We start from the raw sequence: 16,552 nt of genomic DNA, 5'->3' as shown, positions 1-16,552 counted from the left end.
CTGGGGGTGCCTCATGTCTGGCCGACCCCCTTCCTGGAGCACACCCACTAGCCTGGAGGTAACACTGCCTCCACCCAGGGATGGGCTTGATTCTGGCTCTGTGCACCCCGGGAAATACAGTCCTAGTAGCCCTCAAGGGTACTTGATTCACTTCAAGAAGTTGGGATGCTTCCCTCAGTCAGAAGCACAACTAGTGGTCTCCCTTAGTCAGCCGAACCAAGGGGACCCCAAGGGATAATCTAGACCCACTCCCAATAAGTCTCCCATGCTAGGTACAAAGGAGAGCTTTATTGGTTACAAGGGGTAGGGTTGGAATAGGGTACAGGGTAGAGCAATATCAGAGAAATCCCATAGAGCAAACTCCCCTGGCTGGGTAGCCTTTGATCACGCATCTGGGTTACTGCAAGCTAAATATCTAGTTAGATCTCAGGTAGATTACTCACAAGTATCATCCAGAGCCAGGTGGAGATTCCCCCTGGAGGCAGGCAGTTCCCTGATCATGAGTTTTGAGAGAGAAAGCAAGTTTCAGATGGTCCAGCTCTTCTCTCTCTGTCTGACTCCTCCTCATGGCTGCTGTCTCCTCCTCCTGGGCAGTCCTTAACTTATATAGCCCTTGTGACCTCATTTACCTGGTCCAATGGAGGCCAGCACCTTTTGGCTGTCAGCCAACCAATTTGAAATGCATCACTAGTTGCTGGGCAGACTGGCAGTTCCTAGCTCCCCAGGGAGCAAGCCCCTCACCCAGGTATGTGATGCCAGTCACGTAGGCAGAGGGAGCAGGTTTCCCCCCTCCCTCAGGAATGCATCCAGCTCAGGTTACCTAAAGAGATAGGGTAAGGTGTGTATCCTCTGCTGGGCCCATCCTGACCAAATTGTCACAGAGCAGAGTTTTGGGGGAGAAACAGAGGTGGCCTTCTGCCACAATATACATATATGCATACAAACATACATACACATATGCATTTGCTTGAATACATATGCAAATGCAGGTGTCAGATTTAGGTACGATTAATTAAAGCACATTAACACACGGGTAGATGTGACCTGGTACTAACTTTAGTGCTGGGTCTGCCCAGCCACTAGGGGCACATGGCAATGCTGTAGGGACTTAGCACTAACTTTACTGCCAAGTGCACTGACTTCAGTGCCAAGTCCCTGCATGTGTAGACACCTGCCAAAAATCACTTAATGAGCATTAAATTTAGTCATGCTTAAATGCACGTGTAGACATACCCAGAATAAAATAATTCATCCCTGATGTCTTTTAGTGAGCCATAATAGGATCAATTTGGCCTCTGCAGACTTGAAGATTACATGGTTAATAGTTCTCAAGTACAAAACTTACCTGTAAATCAGTGTTACATTTAGTACCTCTCCAGGGGAATCTCTGAATTAGCTTCAACTAGACTTTTGAACAAATTGTGCTTTATATTCCCCCCACAGACCTCACTGTTTGGTGCCATGTACTTGTTTATTGTATCGTGTGCTCTGCCTTTGTAATTCCCTGTCTTGGTGGATAAGAAAGTGTTCTTGGTTATCTGTAAAGCCAAGATAAAACCTTGCCCATATACTTTGAGGGATTTGTTTCAGACCACTAAGGAAATCTTCACTAGGAACAATGTCCTCCTTACCAGCCTTAATAAGGAACTACATGTGCATAGGAAGAGAAAATACCCACCCCCCATCATTTGTTTTTCATTTTCTTCTTAACTTACCTTTTCTCTACTGTAAAATGCTCCAGAATGTTTGCAACTGTGACTTCTATAACGAAAATGACTGACTTACTACAACACATCTATTCAGTGTCATAAGGGGCAAAGCCAACAGCACACTAGTGGAAATGGCATACACGCCATCTGCCATGCAAAAGCAATGAATCTGGGCAGACCAAAGGATCAACTGGTGCATAGATCCTTCCTTACCCCTGCCCTGCACACTAGAGATATATAAGCTAGGCAGCTTCTGTACCAGAAGAGTATCTGACAGGCACCTCTCGTTAGTTGCCCAGTGAGCAGGGACTGGGCAGGATTCCTGCTACACATCCTCCCATTGCCTGGCCTATCAGGCTGTGAGCTTGATTAATAAATGGAAGGAAACAGGTTTTTATTTAACTACATTTTTAAAGATGCAGCTTGTTTCATTTGAAAATTAACAAATGGTAACAAGTGAATGGATTAACTCTGGTTAACCTAAGGACATTTTCCTTCTAATTGGAATAGTGGATGTGACCGAAGGAGCAGCTGACAAGGCAACCATCAGAGGTCACCTGCTGTGAGCCAAGAAACTGACTGAATACCAAGATAAATGACATGGGTCTCGATTTCATTTTGGGAGTGGTTCAGGTAAACTGGGATGAGACAGGATTAGATTCGCATTTGGGGATGGAAAAAGCAGTAATTCTAGTAACACCGGTGTGAAATATGATACACAACTCTCATGAAAACTAGGGACTACACACTCATTAAAATATTAGTCAATCTCCTTGTGCAATGAGGCTCTTGAGAAATGTGGTGGCACATTCTGGAGATTAACAGAACCTCCAGGCCAACATAGGGGTTCAGGATTCCTACCTGAAAAATTATGCCAAACACCAAAAACAATTTTCTTTCTTTAACTTTTCTTGAGGGTATGGGCGTACAAACAATTTAATGCAGCATAATGGGGGTGGGCTTTTTTCAGATGGCAGCCTCTCTGTATTGACTGACTGCATGTACAATCTTACCCATGCTAAGTGGGTGAGAACCTATTAGGACTCTGGTCTCACATTTCTGGGCCAACTGCTTGAACCACTAGGGCAGTCGTCACCAACCTGGGGATCCTGATCAACAGGAAGATCTCAGAGCCTCTTTGGATTGATCGTGGGTTGGAGGAACAGCTGGGCATGTGCGCATGAGCACACCCACCATCCCCAGCCCCTGCAAGTCAATCTGTCAGGGAGGGAAGGGGCAGGGGTCAGATTGAGGCTCCCGCAATGAGTGACTGAGTGTGCAGCCCAGCCAGGAGCAAGGGAAGGTAAGTAGGGCCCCAGCCCAGCTGGGTGGTGGGAGGACTGGAGTCTGGTGGGCTCCTCCAGGGATGTGTTGGGGGGGGCGGGGCTCCCTCTCCACCTCTGTGGGGGCAGAGGTGGCAGAGGCAGCTGCTGCTATGCCTCAAGTCCCATTGCAGCTGGGCACATGTGGGCATGGCTCAGCTCAGCAGCAGGGTCTCACATGGGGGTGGCCTCAGCCCAGCTGGGTCTGGGAAGATCTGGTCATCCAGGGGTGCGTTTAGGGGTGGGGCTCCCATTGCTGGGTGCAGCCTGGCAGAGGCCCCAGGAGCTTGTGCCCCCCCCCACTTGTGCTCAGGGCTCAGCAAGCAGCTCACAGAAGCAGCTGCCTCAACTTGAGCACAGGTGGAGGAGGCACAGGTCCATGGGGCCTCTGCCAGGCTGCACCCAGGGGCAGGAGCACCCCCCCTCCTCTGCGCCCCTGGATGATCAGATCTCCCCAGATCCAACCAGGCTGGGGCCCAACCCCACTTCTGTGCTGCTGTTGTGCTGAGCCATGTCTGCCCAGCAGCCAGAGGAACGTGGTGTTGGGCCCCGGCCCAGCCAGGTCTGGGACTCTCCGTGGCACAGAGGCATGTGTGGGGAGCTCCCACTGCTGGGCGCAGACCAGTGGAGGCCCCGGGGGCCTGTTTCCCTCCCACCTGTACTCAGGACGAGGCAGCTGCTGCTGCCTGCCCGCTGCACCCAGAGGCAACATACATACTTGTAGTGAAATTCTGAAATTAGGAAGGCATAATCAAAGGTCTGAAGTGCATAATTATGGGTACACCAGAGGCCATTCTTCCCTCTGATCCCAGAGACATTATGAAAGATCTGGTTGCGGAGATATAACTTTTTGCCATCTAGTGGCTTGAAACCTAGACTGACCATGTTGCCCTTCAGTGGATTCTGGTTTGAGTTAATGAAGAAACATTATCAGTTCAGGTTAAGCAACTCATCCTGACCTTTTATTCGACTTTCACTTTATGTGCCCAAATGGCACTTATCCTCAGGTCCATTATCTTTCAGAAAAGAGAAAAAAACTAAGTTCTCAACATAGCACAACAGATTACCCTGCACAGATAACTCATCACCCATGATAAAATAATTTGTTGCTCAGCAGAGCTAACTAGACCTGGTGGTGCTTCTATTATCTTCAATATCTTTACACAGCACTGCACAGTGCTGCCTAGATATACCCCAAGAACATGGCAACTTAATTACATTTTGTTTCATTGAAATGAATTTTAACTTCATTGTTCTGCACATATCCCAAATTAAGAAAATACACGTTTTACCCATTAATTCCCTCTGCAGTTTTAACTGGAAGCAATATTTTTTTTTACTCCCTCTTCTGGCATGTTATACAAGTGGTATTGTGTACTGTAAACAGCTGCCCACTCCCATCTGCTACCTGTAGGGATTTCTTTGTATATGTAGTTTCACATTATAAAACATTTTGTTTGTAATTCTTGGGGATGAAATACACTGCATACATTTATTTCTTAGGCTTGATGCAAAAGGATCATTTTATTTAAAAGTTATGTTTCTAACTGCTTGGTTTCTAAACTGTTTCTTCAAGACTATATAAAAACTGTAATTCTTGAATAAACTGTAATTCTTGAATAAAGATACTTCAGAACATTGGCAACATACATACTTGTAGCAAAATTCTGACATTAGAAAAGCATTAGACAAAAGGATATTATAAGCCTTCTCTGTGATTAGCTTATATGATTGTTTGACAGTTAACTATAAAAACAGAAACAGAAGGTGTGAAATCCAACCGTCTCCTAGCCATCAAAAGTACTAACTGGGCATGTCTACATGTTCACTAATCTGCTGTAGTTACTGTGCATTAAGTTTAGTACTTGAATAATCAAGTACTAAATCAATGCACAGTAACTCACACTACTGTGCAGTAGCACCAGTTCCTGGGTTTTTAGTGACACTTACTGCTCAGTAGCCTAATACTACTGCTCAGTAGCATGTTAACACAGTTTTTGCCTGGCATGCTACTGCACAGTGTTATCAGGCTACTGTACAGTTAGTGTCTCGTGTAGATGCACCCATTGTGTAGGATCATCCACCTGATTTGAGTAGGTGATTCCTGATCAGTGCTCCAGAGGAAAGAAAAAAAAAAGTTTATATATATGTGATATTGGACCAAATTCAGTCCTGACTTCAAATTTGATGATCAACTGAACCATATCACACATTTGTAAGCATCACCAGGGTTTCTCAGCCAATAATATCCACATAGGCAAGTCATTGGTAACCAAATGATCTGCCCTTTTTTCCATCCTTGCAAGGTGAACTCTGCTAAAGTAGGGGAACTTCCAAATGCTGATTTCTCTCTATGGAAAAACATTTATCTTTACTATATAACCACCACATAGGCTTCAAAATATGTTAATTTTCCAAGAGCTGTGCAAGTACCATCTATTCTGAGTACAGACTTGGAAGACATGACTACAGAACCCTGATCCTGATCTGAATTTGTGTCTAACCTAGGGTTAAACAACTAAGCCCAATGTTAACTAGTTATAGGTTACTGGTTATCATTTAGCATGGGGCAAAGCCCAGTCCAGCAGAAAAGGCAGGGGAAGGGAAGCTGTGCGGTGTCCCAGTAGGAACTGGAAAGCAGCAGGGGAAGGGGGAGGGAGAAGTGGGGACGGGGAGGGGCAAAGGGGGGGATTAGTATCCATAACTAGTCTGTTCCCTCTCTCCCAGCGCACTGGTGGATTCAGTGAGGTGGGAAAGCCCCTTGCTGGCTGCTGCCAGCCATGGCTTCCCTGGGTTGTATTGTTTGGTGGGGCTTGCTGCCACCTTCTTCCACCCCGTCCCCACATCAAAAGCCCCAGGGAGCAGCTCTCAGCAGCAGCTGTGTCTGAACGGGTCTGTGCACAGGCCCCAGCTCCCCACCCTGGGGCAGGTGGCTGCAGTTCCTCCCCCACATTAGAGTAGGGTGGGGCAGGTCCCAGCCCAGGGCTCCACCCCCCTGGCCAGGACTAGGTATATGTTACTGGTTAACCATTTAACCAGTATAATTAGAGGAGGTTAAAAGGACAATTTTTTAAATTATATTTATATCCCTAGTCTACCCCCCAAATAGATATGATGTAATCTGGGGAGCCCACCAGGGTAGAGCTCTGGGTAGGGTAAGCTTAAGCTACTAGGGTAACTTCAGTAATTTAGCCCTGGCCAAAGGCAGCTGGCCCACAGCGTTCCAACTCCACAAAGGGTTACTAAACAGGGAAGGTATCCCACCGGAATGAATAAGCAAGTTATGCCCAGATTTGGCCTCGTTTTCTCTTGGATTAATTACTTTTTTAATGCTTTCTTTTATGTTGGTGAATGTTATTACCTTTAGTAAAATATGATCGTTTGGAAAAAAGAAATTTTATATATGAATGACAGGGAAGAGTCTTTAAATGTTTGAATCACACTTTTACTAAAGGACCTATTTCCTCTTATTTAAACCCCTATTTTTCACAAAGTTGACTTAGTTAAAAAAAATTTCAATGTATTCCTTTGAAACAGACTTTCAAGAGGAGGGCTGGAGAACCCATAGGATAATGCCTGACCTATAGTTGTGCTGGGAAATCAGAAATATGCCCATAGGCAAAAACAGTAGGACGTAGAGCTGCAGCCTGCAGTGGACAGCCCTCCTCTGCACTGAGCACAAATCTGGGGCGCACGTGCCCTCCATGCCTCCCGCAGCAGCAGGGAGCTATGCCCCTCCCCTGTGCCCATGGATGAGCTACCCATGGCTCTCCTGCACGACCCACCCTGGCCCTGGGGTCCCATTCACCCCAGTGCCTGCCCCTTCCCCACTCCATCTCTCACTGTGGGAGCCTCAATCTGCCCCCCTCCCCCTTTCTTCCCCCATGCCCCTTCCCTCCACAGACTTACCTGCAGTGCACTGTTTGTGTGTCTGTATGTGTGCGCCTGTGTGTGTGTGTGTGTGTGTGTGTGTGTGTCTGCCCCTCACTCCCAAGCCTCACGCAGCCCCCCATACCTTCAGAAATTTCCCCCCACACACCTCCCAACCATACAAAGTACCATAATCTTGCATAGTTTTGAGTTTTTAGCTGTGCAATTAAAATCATGATTAATTGTGACTATTTTTTTTAATCACAACTAATCATGATCAAATTTTTAAATTGTTTGACAGCCCTACTAAAAACACTACAACTCCATACAGTTTCTATTGGACCTATTCATGAAGTAAGGTATGCTTCATGGTGAAAAAAGACAGTGCTACTTCAGATACAATAGAAATCACACTGAAATCACAGGTATTTTTTGTCCCTCTATCTAGCTTCTGCTCCATTGTCCACTGGAATCTCTCTGCCTTCCTCTTCTCTGTTTTAAAAGTACCTTTTTAAGGAGAACCACAATAGCCCAACAACATTTGAGTCAAACTTTGAAATTCTCAAAGTTTGAGTGGATTTATGGGTTTACGTACTTTTTTTTAAAACCATTGTTCTGAAGTGAATAATCCTTTCTATAAGAATGGTATCTTACTCCTGCTCAGGGCCACTGGAGATATCTTTGTTACTTATTTGCTGTTCCTTGTGAGAATTTGTTTTTAAATTTAAAAAATAAACACTGAGCAACCATACCTCTCTTTTTTAGCGAGGCAAATTTAACTAGCTACTTCATGTCACATTATTTGACTTATGTCAAGATGAACTTTACTATTTCACAAAACTCCTCTACTGGATCTGTACATTTTAAAGCACAGCTGATATAGCCAGTGTCCCAACCAACACCTTTCACAGCAATTCTAATATTGACTGAAACTGCCAGGTTTGGGCTAAGTACAGACAGTCAAAATGCCCAAGGAGGAATCAGTCCAATCACTGCAGGTTTCTCTATGCTGCGTAGACTGGACTGACAACAAATGGAAAGCATGTTCACTATTCAGCTGGGGAAGGCAGGCAGATGCCTAGGCTGTGGGGAGCCATGCACCCAGGGGGACTGGGACTGGGGTGGAGGGCTCCCTTTCCCCTTGCAGGTCAGAGGAAGAGACTTGCAGGCAGCACAGCTGAGCAGCTAGGCTGGGGCAAGGGAAACTCAGTTGGGCACACCCAAGCTTGAGGGGCCCAGAGCCAGGGCAGGTTGGGTTCTGGTCCCGTGCCCCATTTCCTGCTGCCTTGCTGGGCTGACAGGTTCAAGCAGGACATAAGATGGGGAGCAGAGGATTTGTTTCCTCAGCTCTGTGACAGCCAGGGGGCAGGGTTAGCCCAGCTCAGCTGGAGCACGGGAGCACTGATAAAGGCTAGCCTGCCAGCCCTGTGAGGTGGGGGTTAGTGGGATGCTGCAAACCATCCTGGGATGCCAGGGGACTGTGACCTAAGTTCAATCAGGAGTGGACCTGGAACAGAAGTTTGATAAACCAGTCTAACTTAAACTGATTAAATCTGATGTTACATCGATCCAGATCTATCTTAAACCAGGCTCTGCCACTTTGAAATTGGTCTATATGCATTGAACTTGAATTCTGTTACAGGTTTAGTTCAGTTGCTGATCACTTATGCTGGTTTATGTGTCATTTCTGTCCCTAGCCTTGGTGATCATTTTGGAGTCCTTTTCTGCATTAATTTTCTAGATTTTTCCAGCTGTTAACCTCCAGATATTTTTTGTGGATGGATCACATTAGTCGCAACTACAGGTGTGCTTAAGTTATGGAAACTGGAGTGTGAGCCCCTGAACCCAAACTTCTTCAAACCATGCTTTTGGATTTGAAATTCCAATTAAATGTGTTAGCAGAATAGATCTTACTTGTGAAATTCCAGTCCCAAACTGGATCTGGATCCAATCTTCTCCAAAATCCAGGAGAGGAAAATGTTTCAGTTTGGACTCATCTCTAGTTAAAAACAAACAAAAAATCAGAAGGTAGCCAGTAGCCCATTTCATCCGAGATGCTGAACAAGATGATAAAACACAGTTATTTTAGGAATAAAATAGTCAGTCTGTAAAATTAATATTTTAGGCTAAATCAGTAGATAAATATGTGTCTAAAAATAACCTCAACTTACAACGTTCTGAGTTACAACATTTTGCACTTACATTTATAAATTGACACCCTGTTTCAAGAAGGGCCTCTCACATGATCCGGGGACAGCAGGGCAGGCCCTACAAAGAGACGCTACGGGACCTGAACCTGTTCAGCCTTCACAAGAGAAGGCTGAGAGGGGACCTAGTGGCCATCTATAAACTTACCAAGGGGGACCAGCAGGGAATGGGAGAGACCCTGTTCCCCCAAGCACTACCAGAAGTAACTAGGAATAACAGCCATAAGTTGAATGAGAGTAGGTTCAGACTAGACATCAGGAAGCACTGCTTCACAGTCAGGGCGGCTGGGATCTGAAACCAACTTCCAAGGGAGGTGGTGCTCGCTCCTACCCTGGGAGTCTTCAAAAGGAGGCTAGATAATCAACTTGCCGGGGTCGTTTGCCCCCAGCCCTCTTTCCTGCCATGACAGGGGGTCGGACTTGATGATCTGCTCAGGTCCCTTCTGACCCTACAACTATGAAACTTTCTGACATCAGGTTTGACTCTACAACACTTGACCCAATGCCACGCCGTGCCAGCGAACAAGTTTGCTCCGTCGCTTATCTCCCTAGAGAACATCTGCCCAAACTTCCTTCTTTAAAAAGGCAGTCACGACTCCAGAAAAACCTGTAGCCAAGACTCCTGATAAGACTCCAGCCAAGAACCCTTCAAAAGTCCAACCAGGAGCTCTTCAAAAAGTCCAGTAAAGTCACCTCAAAGAAGTCCTTCCTAATCAATATGATTGCTATTTACAATACAAATACATGAATGTAGCTATATTATTCATCTATAATTGATGGAAAAGTCTGGGTTATTTTTGGTGAAAATAGGATATCAGGCCTTGGTTCAGGAATCAATCCCCCACTTATAACATCATTTCCTATGGGAAAATCAGTTCCAAGTTACAACATTTTTACTTAAGATGAGGTTTGCAGGAACCAATTGTGTCGTAAGGCCAAGGACTGCCTGCATACAACCTTCCATGCAAATAAATGGCCATATAAGCAATTTATTTATGCCTAAAAAATAATCAAACCAATGCATCCTCATTTTGGCAGCCCTAAAAGACTCACAACAGGAAACCACATTAGTAGGCGTCAATTGGCATACATTTTATAGTGATGCAGACCTATGAGTGCATATTTATGATGCCTTCTGAGTTTCAAAACTTGCATGAGACTCTGTGAAGAATACAAAATTCAGCCCCATTGTACAGTGCTATGTAAAAATTCAAATTGCACTAGCATCTCTACAGTTCAGGTTAGAAATACAATAAAATATATGCAAATTAATTTGTAACTCAAGCACTCTGCCAGCGTTTTAGCAATCACAGTGTTAGTGAGGCAGCAGCATGCTTTATATTAACTACAGTTTTATAATCACATTACTTATTAAAGGATACATCTTGCTCTCTTCCATAAAACCATGTAAACAGTTTTTTTCAGAAGTAACCTATTCAGTGAGTTCACTGTAAGTTTGCAGGAATAAACCATTGGATCCAGATAATTGTGGATCAGAGTGAAATGTCTGGCTCATTGTATTTTGTTCTACAATTAATGTTTATATTTAGTCTAATATAATTTCTACTGTATTTCTCTTTTAAAAGCTCTTCAAGAATGGTACTCAATCAAAAAAATGATATATTGAAAGTACTAGGAATTTTTTTAACTACTTTTCCCACATCGACAGGTGTTATTTAAAAAATGTTACTGCATCTCATCTTCAGAATCTGTTCACTTGGTCTGATAAATCAATATTGCCATGACTGTTTTCTTTCCAGATTAAAGTCTGCTTTGTTTGTCAAAAAGCCATTTTAAACCATTTTTGAAAAAGAGAATTATGGTGATACAGATTCTGCTCTCAGTTAAATCAATAGTAACTCCATTAAAGTCATTAGAGCTACCCCATGAAGTTGGTGAAAAGTTAGACTAGAATCAGGAAAAATGGACTTTAATCTCACACTTTCAAAGGTATCGAATATTAAGTGCAGAGTTCTAAATATTCTTTGCCAAAGAATAAAAAGCTCTATAAATAGCCATTTAATTACTGTTTTAGGAAATGAGACTGCATCTGGCAGCTGGATTTGCTAGAATTCTGTTACCAAGATATGGGTCAGAATCAAACCCCCAGATCCTAGCACCGTTCATAGCCAAAGACAATAGCATAAGCCAACATCTGTTTCAGAATTAATCCTTGCATTCCCAACACACAGCAAACCAATTATTCAACTTTCTCATTAACGTACTCCTTCCTTCTAAATAGAATTCACGCTGTGATAAGCAGCCTCATTTTTTCCTGATCTTTTCATTCCCTCTGAAGCTTCCATCCTCCTTGGTGCAACTAAAAACTAGAGCTGGGTTAAGTCACTGTTTTTCTCAACCCAAATTGTCATAGGGATCATAAGAACATGTGACAAAATTGACAAGAAAAAATGCCACATACTCAGGGCTACTATAGATTTTTTCTGAAGTTTAAAAGAAGTGCATCCTGCCTTTTTATATCTCCTCTCTCTGCTCTCTGGCCCCAGAGAGGGTTTCTTGTACTGTCCTGCTAACTCAGCATATACAGTATAAGTAACTACAATACATATGTTACTCTTTAATAGGCAGGGGATTTGGAGCCAGCCCTGACAGTGACTCCTTCCTGAGCCAGGGAGACAAACCATTTATCTTGGATACACAACTCAAGTCTATGCAATTTGAAATTAAAACACAGTTTAAAAAACCTATGTCCTAACATAACAGCTTGAATCGAGTTGCTGCTACAAAAGTCACAAGACCAAATTCTACAATGACTTATACCTCTGTTGATTTCAGTAGTGATAGGGGATAATTTAGCATGAAACATGGGCCTTGTTTTTTTGGTAGTAAGGAAATAAAGGTAGTAAGGAAATAAAGCAGCTACAGATAGAACTGTAAATACAGTACCACTAATCTTAGTGTCTCCTGCATCCTATTGGTCCTCTATTTCCAGTTTCACTCAATTTATTTTCATGCAAACGCTGTGCTTGCATAGCAAAGCTACATGATTGTATCATGTTTGTTTAGGTGGCCAATTCCTAGTCAACTCCTGTCTGAGAATTAGGGCTTGATCTATGGATTCATTAGCCAGTGGAGACTACAAGACAACACCGTCACTGGATCCCTACGGTTGAGTGGAACAGCCTGACAATGAATAAGGCAATTCTGACAGCAACCTTTAGCGTGGCTGTAAACTTTCCCTTTTTTTGTTGAGGGACAGATCATATAACCCCCAACTCACATAAACATTCCCTGGGACTGCTCATGTGAATGAAGGCTGCAGGAGTATGGGTGTAACTGTGGTCCGACTTAAGTCAGTAGAAAAATTCCCACTGATTTCAACACAGGCAGGATTTTATCTTCTATGAGCAATATTTCACTTATCTCTTCTCACAGTAAACAGCATATGTGTTTTGAAATATTAAATGCAAAATCATATGTTGTTACAATATTTAGATTACAAGCAAACAATTCTTAGGATAAGGTAAGGTTCCCAGCAATCCTTCATTGATTTTTACACTTACCCTGTACATTGTACTTAACATGTGAGCACTTGGGCAAACTTTTTTATCCTTTACCCTTGTGTCCCCCTAGCTCCTCTATCTCTGTTGTCGGATATCATCACTTGAGATCCTGATCTCATAGTAGGATGTACTGGCATAAATCTCCACAACATTATGTTGACTACAATGGAACTCATGGCTGCAGGAGTCTCTGTGGCTGGATCCTCATGCATAATCTGACCTTGGGGCTGCATGTTAGTTGAAGCAGGTACCAGGCCTGTTTCAGTTATTTGGATGGTACTCAACACTCTACTGGGCATGGCACAAGTGACTTATTAATAAGAATCATTCAGCTATTAACTTCTGCAAACAAAAAAAATTAATATGGAAATGGATGGGAATTATTGCTTCTATAATTGACATGACATGAACCGGGGTTGGGAAATCTTTATGTGTTGAAACTTTTTATGACCATACAGTTTATTTTTTCACATAAGATATTATAAAATATGAAATACTTATTTTGTGCTTCTCTATGTTTAATATTCATACTCTATCTTAATGCTTCCCTAAGCCCAAATATTTAAAGTTTTTGACTAAGGTATCTTTTTCAAATTCAACACCATCTTTCTCTAATAATTTTAAAGTGTGGGAGTGTACAATACAAATGCTTCTCCAGAATCAGTAAGAAAAAGATGATTTGATATTTTTCAGACATTTAAGTTAAGGAAGAAAAAAAATTAAAATCTGTCCAATGTAAGATGATCTTTTACAGCCTGAATATGTAAAAAGAAAAAAAGAAAGAAAGAAAAATAACAACCCCCCTAAACCCCTAAAAACTAACAACAACAAAAAGCAAACAAAAATGTTGCAGTCCAAATATTTTTAATCTCCTTTGAAATGCATCTTAATATTCCCTTAGTTCAAGGGTTGAAAATTATTACTTGTATTTTATGTTCACCTAATGTTTGTTTAGAAGCAGGCATTCATTGCAAACTTCAAATCCAAATATGAATTTCTTCAAAGTGTCCAGTTTCAGAGTCCAGATTCTAGTCTCAGCTTTTTCTCTATTAAGATGATAACCACAGTCAAAACCCCCCAGATAAAATCAATGTATATGCAACAAATAAGATATTGAAAAGCTATTTTTACAGCTTGTTAAGCAATTTATCAATATGCTGCTCCCTCCAAATATTGGAAATTAGTCAAAAAGTTTTGAGTTAACTTTTTAAGGAAGTGAATTAAATGTAATCCAGCTTGAGAGAAAAGATGCATGATATGATTCCCTTGTTCTTCAAACAGTATACAACAGCATAAGATAAGGTAGATAGCACAGAATAAGATGCGTAACCTATTTCCATATGTGCTGGTATTTACATTTGACCAGTCAGGAGAAACATTTTGACAGAATATACAACAGGTGATGCCATTGCCCTGACAACACAAGCTGTACTTTTGGTGTTGGCACCTCTGAAAAAGTAAAACTGATGAGGATAATTCCCTTTGAATGAAGATGGATGTGTGCTGAAAATGGCAGTGCACGGTGGTGATGGCAAGCTATCTTTACAAGATTCAGCCTCATAATTTGATTGACAGACATTTCCCACATTATAATACTAAATACTATTGTTATAAAGCATGGTACCATTGACACTTAGGTGCAATGTTAGAATCATATCAAAGCCAAGTCCTTAGCAAAGAAAGGAGGTCAGACTTAAGCTGCATTATCTTTCTTAGGTAGAAATGTCACTACTGCAGCCTTCCTGCCTCACCCCCAGTTGAAAAAGGAAAGGCTGCATACTAACCACTGTGTCATAAAACATGGTAGCTGAAGTCAGAGCTGGACAACGGTATGACCAAAAATGTAGACTTGGATCAACCAAAATATTTCACAAATTCATGTCAATTTCAGCCAAATATAACAAATTTTTAAAATTACAAAAATCAAACATGTTTAATTGTGATATTATTTAAAAGAGAATATTTCAATGATTTTTGTTTGAACTTTATTTAAAAAAACCCTAGAACATATTTTTAAAAACCCTTAAAAATGAGGCGTTTTGTTTCAGTTGAATCTAAGCAAAATCACCCACCCAAAAGCACATTGCCTTTCCTATATGCTCAGCCCCTCCTCCTCACTGGCCCTTCCCTGATTGGTTTCATGGTCTTTACTAAGGAAACAAAAATTGAAATAAAATGAACAAATAAACTACTGAAATATTTGTGTAATGGGTTTGACACCCTTGAAAAGTCCGGATGAAGACAAAGGAATTGACTGAGAGGCTGAAAGCTGTTTTAGTTTTATTTGAAGACTCTGTTCTACAATCTTATCTGAAATGTGTTGTCATGCATTTTAAAAAAATTATCACTGCCAAAAAACCCCCACCCCTGGCTCTTGTAACTGTTGCCATCATTAATTTTTATATTACCTGCATTCCTCCAAGTTCCACTTTACTTCCAGGTCTGCATGCCCCTTATGTATAGCTGCATGTGAGCTGTTGGTAATCTTCATGCCAGTTTGTTTATCTAGGGCATGTTTCATCGAGATGGAAAGCTCATGGCATAATTTGATATCAGTATATCAGGCACTGATGCCAACACAAGAATATGCCAAAGTGATTGTGCTTATATGTAAATACCAGGAACTGCTCACTGCTTAAACTTGTTCGCACAGCTGAAACAGTCCACCTATCTGCCTTTGGGGAAAGGAGTGCCTCAGACAACTCAACAGCTACCCAATGTCTTCACGTAAGTATGTCAGATAGGTAGCTGCAGTGCAGGGCTTCACTAGCAGGGAGACTTAATGTAGAGAAGGAAGCACACCCACAATAATGACATCCCTTGTGAATGCCAGAACAGATGAGAGATGGCACCATGTTTACATGGCATGAAGGAAGAAATGAGGGAAAGGATGCTCCTGGAGTAAAGAACTACAAATCATGGCAGCTCCCTGTTCCTCCCCAGTTCAACTAGCTGCTTTTTTTTACTCGCTTATGTCTCCTTCACCTCCACCTTCTATTTTCACCATATGCCAAGTAGTGACAAATACTGAGAATGGCAAGATACAATGGGATCCTCTCCCTTAATTTCTGGAGCCAAATATATAACTAAAATGAGTATGCATGTGTGAAATATCATACAGGTGGGGCTTTGTGGTTACAACAGGTAACATTATATGCTGGTAGTAGGAATCTGATGTAGGGGTAGCCAACCTGTGGCACAGATGCCAGAAGTGGCATGGCCATCCTGTGTGCGCACAGATAGCATGGTGCCAGAGAGGGCAGGAAGCAGAATGCAGAGCAGCAGATCAGGCAGGGGAAGGGGATCAAAGTGGCACAGGGAGGATGCAGGGCTAAATTGTGGCACATCTGTCAAAAAAGTTGACCCCCACAGCCTTATCGTATCTGGGTGTTCATATCCAGCACATCATCACTAATGTCGTGTGATATAGTGTAATTTGATATAAATAATGTACCTTTGGTGAACATAATTCCTGTTCTTAGCACTAATGAAGTTATGAGATGATTTTTTTGGTAAATGTCACTACTTTTTTAAAGACAAAGGCAAGTCTGAATTCCTTGTAATGTGTTGTGTAAAAAGAGTGACATTGCTCTTCAGGCTATTTTTAGCATTTTATAGGAGAGTGTGACCTTCCCCACCAAAAAATAGGCTTTCCATAGGCTGTTAGACACACAGTATCTAACACACATTCTTGAGTTCAGCTGGTTTCTAACATCTTACAAACACTGCAAGCTTGACTGATAAATCTAAAGCTTACACTGCCTTGTATATAATGAAAGACATCCTATTATGCCCAGGTAAACACTGTAAGAACAGGTTTAGCCACACTACTCACTTTTTGTCTCGTAAGGTCTGAGTTGATCCACATCACGTCATGAACACTTGCTGAACAAGGATATCAAAAATCCAGTATTGGTAAC

The 16,552-nt window shown here is 42.3% G+C and overlaps 1 protein-coding gene across 9 annotated transcripts in view; it reads right to left on the bottom strand.

The window, feature by feature from the left end:
• Positions 1 to 16,552, bottom strand: part of PRLR (prolactin receptor) — a 140,887-nt gene that overhangs the window by 124,189 nt on the left and 146 nt on the right. For 4 of the 9 annotated variants that reach the window (XR_003091941.1, XM_025192615.1, XM_025192622.1 and 1 more), the window contains exons 1-2: positions 16,468 to 16,552; positions 8,816 to 8,900 (exon numbers count right to left, since the gene is read on the bottom strand). The gene's annotated coding sequence lies outside the window, so the exon portion shown is untranslated. Of the gene's footprint in view, positions 1 to 8,815; positions 8,901 to 15,040; positions 15,162 to 16,467 lie in introns of those variants that run through there. The other 5 variants (XM_025192619.1, XM_025192620.1, XM_025192618.1 and 2 more) reach the window with 4 other exon arrangements.

Source organism: Alligator sinensis, unplaced genomic scaffold (assembly GCF_000455745.1).
Source record: "Alligator sinensis unplaced genomic scaffold, ASM45574v1 scaffold536_1, whole genome shotgun sequence".
In the NCBI taxonomy this organism is placed as follows: domain Eukaryota; kingdom Metazoa; phylum Chordata; order Crocodylia; family Alligatoridae; genus Alligator; species Alligator sinensis.
The sequence above is the reverse complement of the archived record's forward strand: the minus strand, read 5'-3'. Positions and strand labels throughout refer to the sequence as shown.